This window comes from Hippoglossus stenolepis, chromosome 2 (genome assembly GCF_022539355.2).
Source record: "Hippoglossus stenolepis isolate QCI-W04-F060 chromosome 2, HSTE1.2, whole genome shotgun sequence".
In the NCBI taxonomy this organism is placed as follows: Eukaryota; Metazoa; Chordata; class Actinopteri; order Pleuronectiformes; family Pleuronectidae; genus Hippoglossus; species Hippoglossus stenolepis.
This window is the reverse complement of record NC_061484.1, coordinates 6861633-6868856: the sequence shown is the minus strand read 5'-3', so window position 1 is coordinate 6868856 and position 7224 is coordinate 6861633. Positions and strand designations below refer to the sequence as shown.

Genomic DNA, 7224 nt, shown 5'->3' with positions numbered 1-7224 from the left:
GCTTTGCAGCTTAATTAGTTCATGTTGTAGGTTGTCGGGTAGTGTAGGTTGATTCCATAATAAACACAGGTTAGCAAATCTCACTGCTTGGACTAATTTTGCAAACTTACCACCATTTTCAGGTGGTATAGGCTTGTATTCTTGTAGGATAGGGAATATGTGTAACCACACTTGCTTGGATGGATAGACGGAGCAGTGGGAGGGATGGATAGATAGATAGATAGATAGATAGGTACATAGAAACATAGATACATAGATACCTAGATACCTAGATACCTAGATACATAGATATAAATAAAGTGTAAATAAATAAGGGGAAAAAAATGTATGTACTTTATATAGCTATATGCATAAACACACATTGACATACATGCTTCTGTGTGTTGTGTTGTTAATTTACATTTTCACAGCTCTCACACATCACAAATACATCTGCATATAATTTCTGTTCTGATGAACTTCAGAGGCCCACGAAATATATGAAGTATTTCATCATTTGCATACTCGCCAGCATCCCTCTCTTGTGTTTCATGCTTTGCAGAGGGATGGAATACCAAGTAGCTATTTCATCTGACCAGCCGTCCCTACAGGATAACCTATCATGTCTCTCCATCAGCATTCATTGTGTGTGGACAGTGCTGGGAGAGTTACATCCTGAATTGGAGGCCCATATATGCATACCCAGCTGACAATGTTTTTTGATGCAAATGATGATGTTGGGATTTTAATAGAGCAGAGAGTGAATATGCTGGACACAAAAAAACTGAAATTTGTGTAACCATAGTGAGAGGGAACAGTTAGAAGAAGAGGAGGTTTTCAACAGGTTGAATTTGAGGAAAAACAGAGCAGAATAAAACAAAAAGGGTCAAATTAAAAAAGAAAAAGGGAGCAGAGCACAAAGAAATGGAGGCAAAGTAATTGTGAAATAGAGAGAGAAAGGAGACAAGAAGAGAAGAAGAGAGGGGGCGTTAAAACCACTTTTCCCAGCGGATCTTTTGGTAAGGCTGCATTGAGGAAACTGCCAAAACTCTTTGACACACACACACATTCCCGCACATAGTATACATGGTTCACATCCAGCAAGTCACATGAGATACAGCCACATACACTGGATGGAGAGATGTGGGAATATTGGTGTGTGTGTGTGTGGATAGGATTTAAGTAACATTCAGTGAGTGGTGGAAACAGGACAGAGAGAGAAACACTGGCTCCTCTGGTGGGTTGCCTCTGGACCAGGCCAAACCCTCTGACGCCGGCTTTGAGAACTGTGTGCAGGGGCGGAGGAGGGGGGGGCAACACAGGAAGAGGCGCAGGAAAGAAAACGGCTGGAAGGATTCCTTCTTCCCACACATAAATGCACCCTTGATCACATGTGTGTACACATGAACGCACACTCACACACAAAGAGCGAAGAGAAGCCTTTGGATGGATTCCTTTTTTCCCCCACACACTCACACAAACACACACACACCCACTCGTCGTCACGTTTCAGTTCTTGGCATCCTCCTCTCTTCTCCGAGCCCAGAATATGACATGGCATTTGGGGTTACATCTCAGCTGCATACACACAATCAGCCTCGCAGTACAAGACATATGGCAACCAAAATCAAGCAGGGTTTCAAACATTTGACTGATGAAGACAACAAAAGAGCCCCATGGTGTTTTTGCTTGATGATACCTGTTTGAGATACCTTGCTTTCCTCAGATATTTTCATTGTATCAGTTTTCACAATAACTTTTCCTTGCCTTCTCTAAATCATCATATTGCCAAAGAGAGGCAAACAGCTAAAGCTTTCTCAAACAACCCAAGAAAAAAAAACTCTCACCCTATATTGTTATAAAGCCATTCTGGTTCTTATTTGGATCAGTTGGATGGATAATTTTGGTGAGATCCCACCGTGGTGTGGCGATCCATTACTGGGGTGTGTTTTTCCACAAATATCCCCCTCTGTGACGGCCATTCTGGAGTCAGACCATCTAAAGGCTATAATCCTCTTCTCAGCAGATGGAAAAGTCAGGAAAATAAGTCCTTGTTTTTCTCTATTAATCTGGCAAAGCCTATAAGTCCCCTTATACCTCTATGTGGTGATATGATTATGGCATAGGGACTATTACTGCATGATTATCAGCTATGAGTGGCTGGGTCAGTTAGATTCCATTTGTTGTTTTGTTTGAAGTGTGCATAAAACCGATAGAGGGGTGTATTCTGTGTGTGTGTGTGTGTGTGTGTGTGTGTGTGTGTGTGTGTGTGTGTGTGTGTGTGCGCTCACAGCTTTTGAAATAACACACAAGCGACAGATACCAACACAATGCAGTGCCATAAATACCAACTTCTAGAGTTTCTCAACAAAAGAGGGTGAAGACACAAAGGCCAAGCTGAGATTTGCAGTATATTTTTGGCCATGTTGTTTAGTAAGGACTCAAAAATATCAACAATTATTCAACAGATTGACATGACATTTTGTACAGACATCCATGGTCCCTTCAGGATGAATTGTGTTGATTCTGATCCTGACTTTTCCTCTTGTGCCACCAAAGCTTTTATAGCCCTCCGCCAAGGATATTATGTTTTCACCCTTGTACCTTGTTGTAGGCAAGATTCCACAAAAACAACTGAATGGATTTCCATGAAACTTGGTGGAAGGATGTGGGTTGGGTCAGGGAAGAGCCCATTCAATTTTTGGTGCATGGCCGGATCAGGCCGAGGTTTAGGGAATGCATAGATAGATTTTAAGGGGTCGAATTTAAGGGAACCGTTGGCAGTGGTAAAATGTTTTATTATTAGATAGATTGCCATGAACTTTAGCAAACGTAGTGCCAGTCAGTTATTTGGTGTAATATCTCAACATCTACAAAACCGATTGGCCTACATTTTGGTTTGGACATTCATTACTACTCACGGTCATTTACAATACTATAATTTTGTAGATTTCCTTCAATTTTTAGCTCCTTCATCTAGTCAAGTTTGTAATTGTAAAATGCCTGAAATTACATTCCCATCGACCTCAGCTGTACTCTCTGTTTAGTGCTAATCAGTAAAGTTAACATTCTTACACGCTTAACTATAACTGTGAATGTGGTCAATAATATACCTGGCAAACTTCTGCATTTGCTCAAAGTAATGCGGCACAGTACAACCAAAGTCGACACTGCCATCGACCCATATCACCAAAAGCCCTCCTGACATCTTCTACGTGTGTGGCACCGCTTCTTCATCCTGAGATATTTGTATTCTATTTGTTTTTTATTTTTGCGTCTTTTGCGTGTTCAAAGTTTCATCAACACGCCCACTCGCTTGTGGTGAATCCTGCAGAGGATCTCCTGCTGTGTTCTCACATTGGCTCTTTTGAAAACTATCCCATGTTTTTTCTAGGAATCTCTTACTCTGAAATTTGTGTTCTCACATACAGCCCCCTCCCCTGTCCGGAGTTTATCCGGGGTTCAGTGCATGTCTAGTTAAACTTCAATCTGGTTTTAACATGACACAATAAGGACATTTCCACACTGTGATAAATGATTTGAAAATGTTGTTTTTATTTAATTTAGGCCCCCTGGATGGACTGTCTCATGCTTTACTGCCAAACATTGTTCAAATCCACAAAACTGCATGTTAGATAGTGGAGACTGCAAAGTTTTCAAAGATACCAAATGATTCAGACTGAATTTGCAGGGAAATCGAATAAAATGGTGCACAAGACATCTATAATATTACCTTTTGATTTAATGATGAAACTGTAAAAAAACATGTCTTCCTTGGGTTGAAAATGTTCCCTCAGTGTGAACATCGTATATAGCTTCAGTGATGGCTTTCAACAAGCTTGTACACGCAGTTCGACTGTGTGGAATAAGATGATTTCGACAACCTGAAGGCTATTTAAGAGGAAACAAAAAGGGAAAGTGCATATTCAGGGGATGATGATTATACAGGGTTTCAAACTTGCAGTGTCGACCTCAGTCAGCCCTCACTCACTCACTCACTCAGCAGGGTTCTGGGTGTATAGCACTTTGTTCTCAAGGCTGGTCCCACCTATTGTTTCGATCTGCTGGGGGAAAGAGTGAGGCAGGCAGAAGGAAAGAACCTAATGTGTTGCTTCTTGCCTGTGCATTCTTGGCATAGCTCTTTGCCCTTTTCATTTTTTTACTGTGATTTTTTTTTTCTCCTTCGCTTTAATAGTGAAGCCAAGGGTCCACAGCCAGCCAAGTCCCACCGCTCCAGTCTGGCTAAGCCACAGAAAGCTTGGCTTCCTCCTCTCGGTGCTTTCTCTCTCTCTCTCATTCTCCATGTATGAATACAGTGTGCGTCCCTCTCACTTTCTCTTTGTATGTTTCTTTGTGTCGCTTTATATGTCTGTCTCAGTTGTTTCTTTTTTTGTCCATTTGGTTTTTTGCATCTGTCTGCATTGGTCAATCTGCCTCTTTGTCTCAATTCCTCCTCTATTTTTTTTTGTCTTGTTCTCTTCTAATACACACACACACACACACACACACACACACACACACACACACACACACACACACACACACACACACACACACACACACAACCCTCTCTACTCTCTACTTCCCTGCCTGTCAGTCTGTCACAGCCAGCGGATTTCTTCTTCTCTGCTGTTCATGCTCTCTGTTAAATCTTCTTTTCATCTTTTTACGGACATGTTTATAGACAAGTCAAGAACATTTTTATGTACACGCATATGGTAGGCCACATGTGTGCTTTTTTTGCAGTGAATTTCGCATGTAGATCAACAAATTTCAACCTCTCTGATTATTCTGAATGCCTTTATTGTCAAATCTATAGACGTCAAAAACATATTGCATAACCATTAGGGTAACGCTGAAGGTATTACAGCAATGTCATGTCATCTGAAATCCAACGCTATGTCTTTTTTCAACACAATGTGAGTTTGAATGTATCCAAAGGAGACAGTGTTGGCAATTTGCTCCTATCTGTCTCTCAAGCGAAATTGAATTATAGATCAAGAAGCCCTCGTGTGCACTAAAAACAGAATTCTCCAACTCGAGCGAGGCCCGCTCCCTCTTCTACTACGCCCATTTCTATCTGATCAGCTCCATTCATTCCGCCACTTAGACAGGAATCTAATTAGACCAGAATATCAACATTAAAACACATCACTGCCTCCCCCTCCTCTCTCTCTCTCTCTCTCTTTGTTTCTCTGCTCTTCCCTACAGCTGGTGAGAGTAAGGTTTGTGGCTGCCCTCCCCAGCGTTTGAACAAGCCAATAAGAGAGCATGTCAGCAAAATACCCCCTCCACACACACCCCATCCCTCCTTTTCCCTTACCACCCCATCCATTCCCAACCCCATCCCCCAGAGCCCTCTCTACACCCCATCCCCCTTTCCTACCACCCCTAACCCACTTACTCATCCTGCCTCCACCCTCCCACACACCCACGAGACTTCCCCACCCTCTCCACTTTCTCACCCGTGCTCTCTCCCTATACTAACTGCTCCCCAGTCTTCTTCCCCTTTCCTCTCACTCAACTTCCCACTCACCCTTTTTTCCTGAACACCCTTTCTTCCAACTCCCTTCCCTGCACTCCCACACGCCATTTTCCTCATCCCCATCTCTGCCTCTCCCCATCCTTCCCCCACCTTTCTCTCTATCCTCTCCTCTCTCTTCTGTGGCCTTATCGTATGAATATCGGTAGCACACTGGGTGAAAAATTGATCCTCTCCGCCTGTCTATGGACGTTGCCACAGTGCATTATAGCCTGTGTGTGTGTGGAGGCTTGCAGGGAGAGAGGAGGAGGAGGAGTGAGGGAAGGAGGGTGGGAGGGATATTTGCATATCATCAAAGTAGGGAAAGGGAGTGTAATGAGGGGAGAATGTGTGTGTGTGTGTGTGTGTGTGTGTGTGTGTGTGTGTGTGTGTGTGTGTGTGTGTGTGTGTGTGTGTTTGTGTGTGTGTGTGTGTGTGTGTGTATTAGGAGTGGTGTTGATGGGTTGTGGTTGAGTGTATGTGAAATGAGAGAACAAGACCAAGGGACTAGGGCAAGGGAGGTGAGATGGACTGGGATGGGTTTAGTAGTGTGAGTGTTTTTGCATGGGTGTGTGTGTGTGTGTGTGTGTGAGAGAGAGAGGGCAGGGGAGACAGACATTGATCACACATGTTCCCCCTCACATGCCATCCATCACACCGGCTTGTTTAGAATATCAATGCTGCACCTCATTAACACTATTATATTCGAAATGAAAACTCATCAAAGGCTGGGTAAAATATAGAAGAGCCACATATCCCACTGTTAAGAACACAACGAGCTCATCTGGTTTGTGGACATACACATACACAAACCTGTTCTGCCAGTGAGAAATGTGTCTGATCGCACTCGCTTTCTCTTATTCTTAGGGTCAAAATACCTTTATTCTTGTAATCTATTTCAGTTCACATCTAAATAAACCCTTTATTTTGTATCTCTAACACTATTTTCCATCTACCGTTAGAGGCTGGTGAACATAACTTTTGCAAACGCAGCGAATACTTATTTTAAAAAGGGAACTTTCGGGCTCCAGAGGAAACAGCTGCATTGGGCAGGCTTGGTATTTGTAAATAAATAATTTAAAGCCCCTTTTAGCCTGCCTCCCTGCTCCCCACAGCTTCTGATTTAACAGGCACAACCAGTCGATCCCCGAATCCACACCGTCTCATATTGCTAATAAACTCCTTATTTTTTAAGTCAAGTGAATGAAAAACAGTCGCATTCGAAGCTCGGCGACATTTTACAGTGTTATTTTGCTCCCAGTGAGCGAATAGGGACGAGCGTGTGCGAGAAGTAACTACAAACGCGGTTCGTTTTCTGGTGTCGATTGGTCGCGCCTGGTGAAATCCGACTTGAGCGTTGACGGTCTGTCACATTTCACGCTGACACCGAGCGAGCACAGGGCTCACACACACACACAGACACACAATACTACCGACAGATCCGCGTCAGGAGCCCAGCCGAGGCGAGCACATTGGAGGTAAGTAGTTGTGGATAAAAGTACTTGGAGCATTGGGGAATCAAACGTGGTTTCAGCGGCGGGGTCACGGCTCAACATCGTGTTAATTCTCGCTTTGGTTCTCCCTTTGTAAGATCTTACCACTTTTATCTTCCTGTGTGTGTGCGCTCTGGTGTTTAGCTATTTCCACACCAGCGAACACAACCGGCTCAGCTCACATTCAATGAAATAACTCGTTAAGTTTTGGCTCAAAGCATTTTTCTGTTT

General features: G+C 43.2%; 1 protein-coding gene across 1 annotated transcript in view; it reads left to right on the top strand.

Moving 5' to 3' along the window:
- Nucleotides 1-6894: 6894 nt before the first annotated feature.
- rnf38 (ring finger protein 38) overlaps nucleotides 6895-7224 on the top strand; it is a 24954-nt gene continuing 24624 nt past the window's right edge. Inside the window, exon 1 of the mRNA XM_035178587.2 lies at nucleotides 6895-6978. The gene's annotated coding sequence lies outside the window, so the exon portion shown is untranslated. The remainder of the gene's footprint in view (nucleotides 6979-7224) is intronic.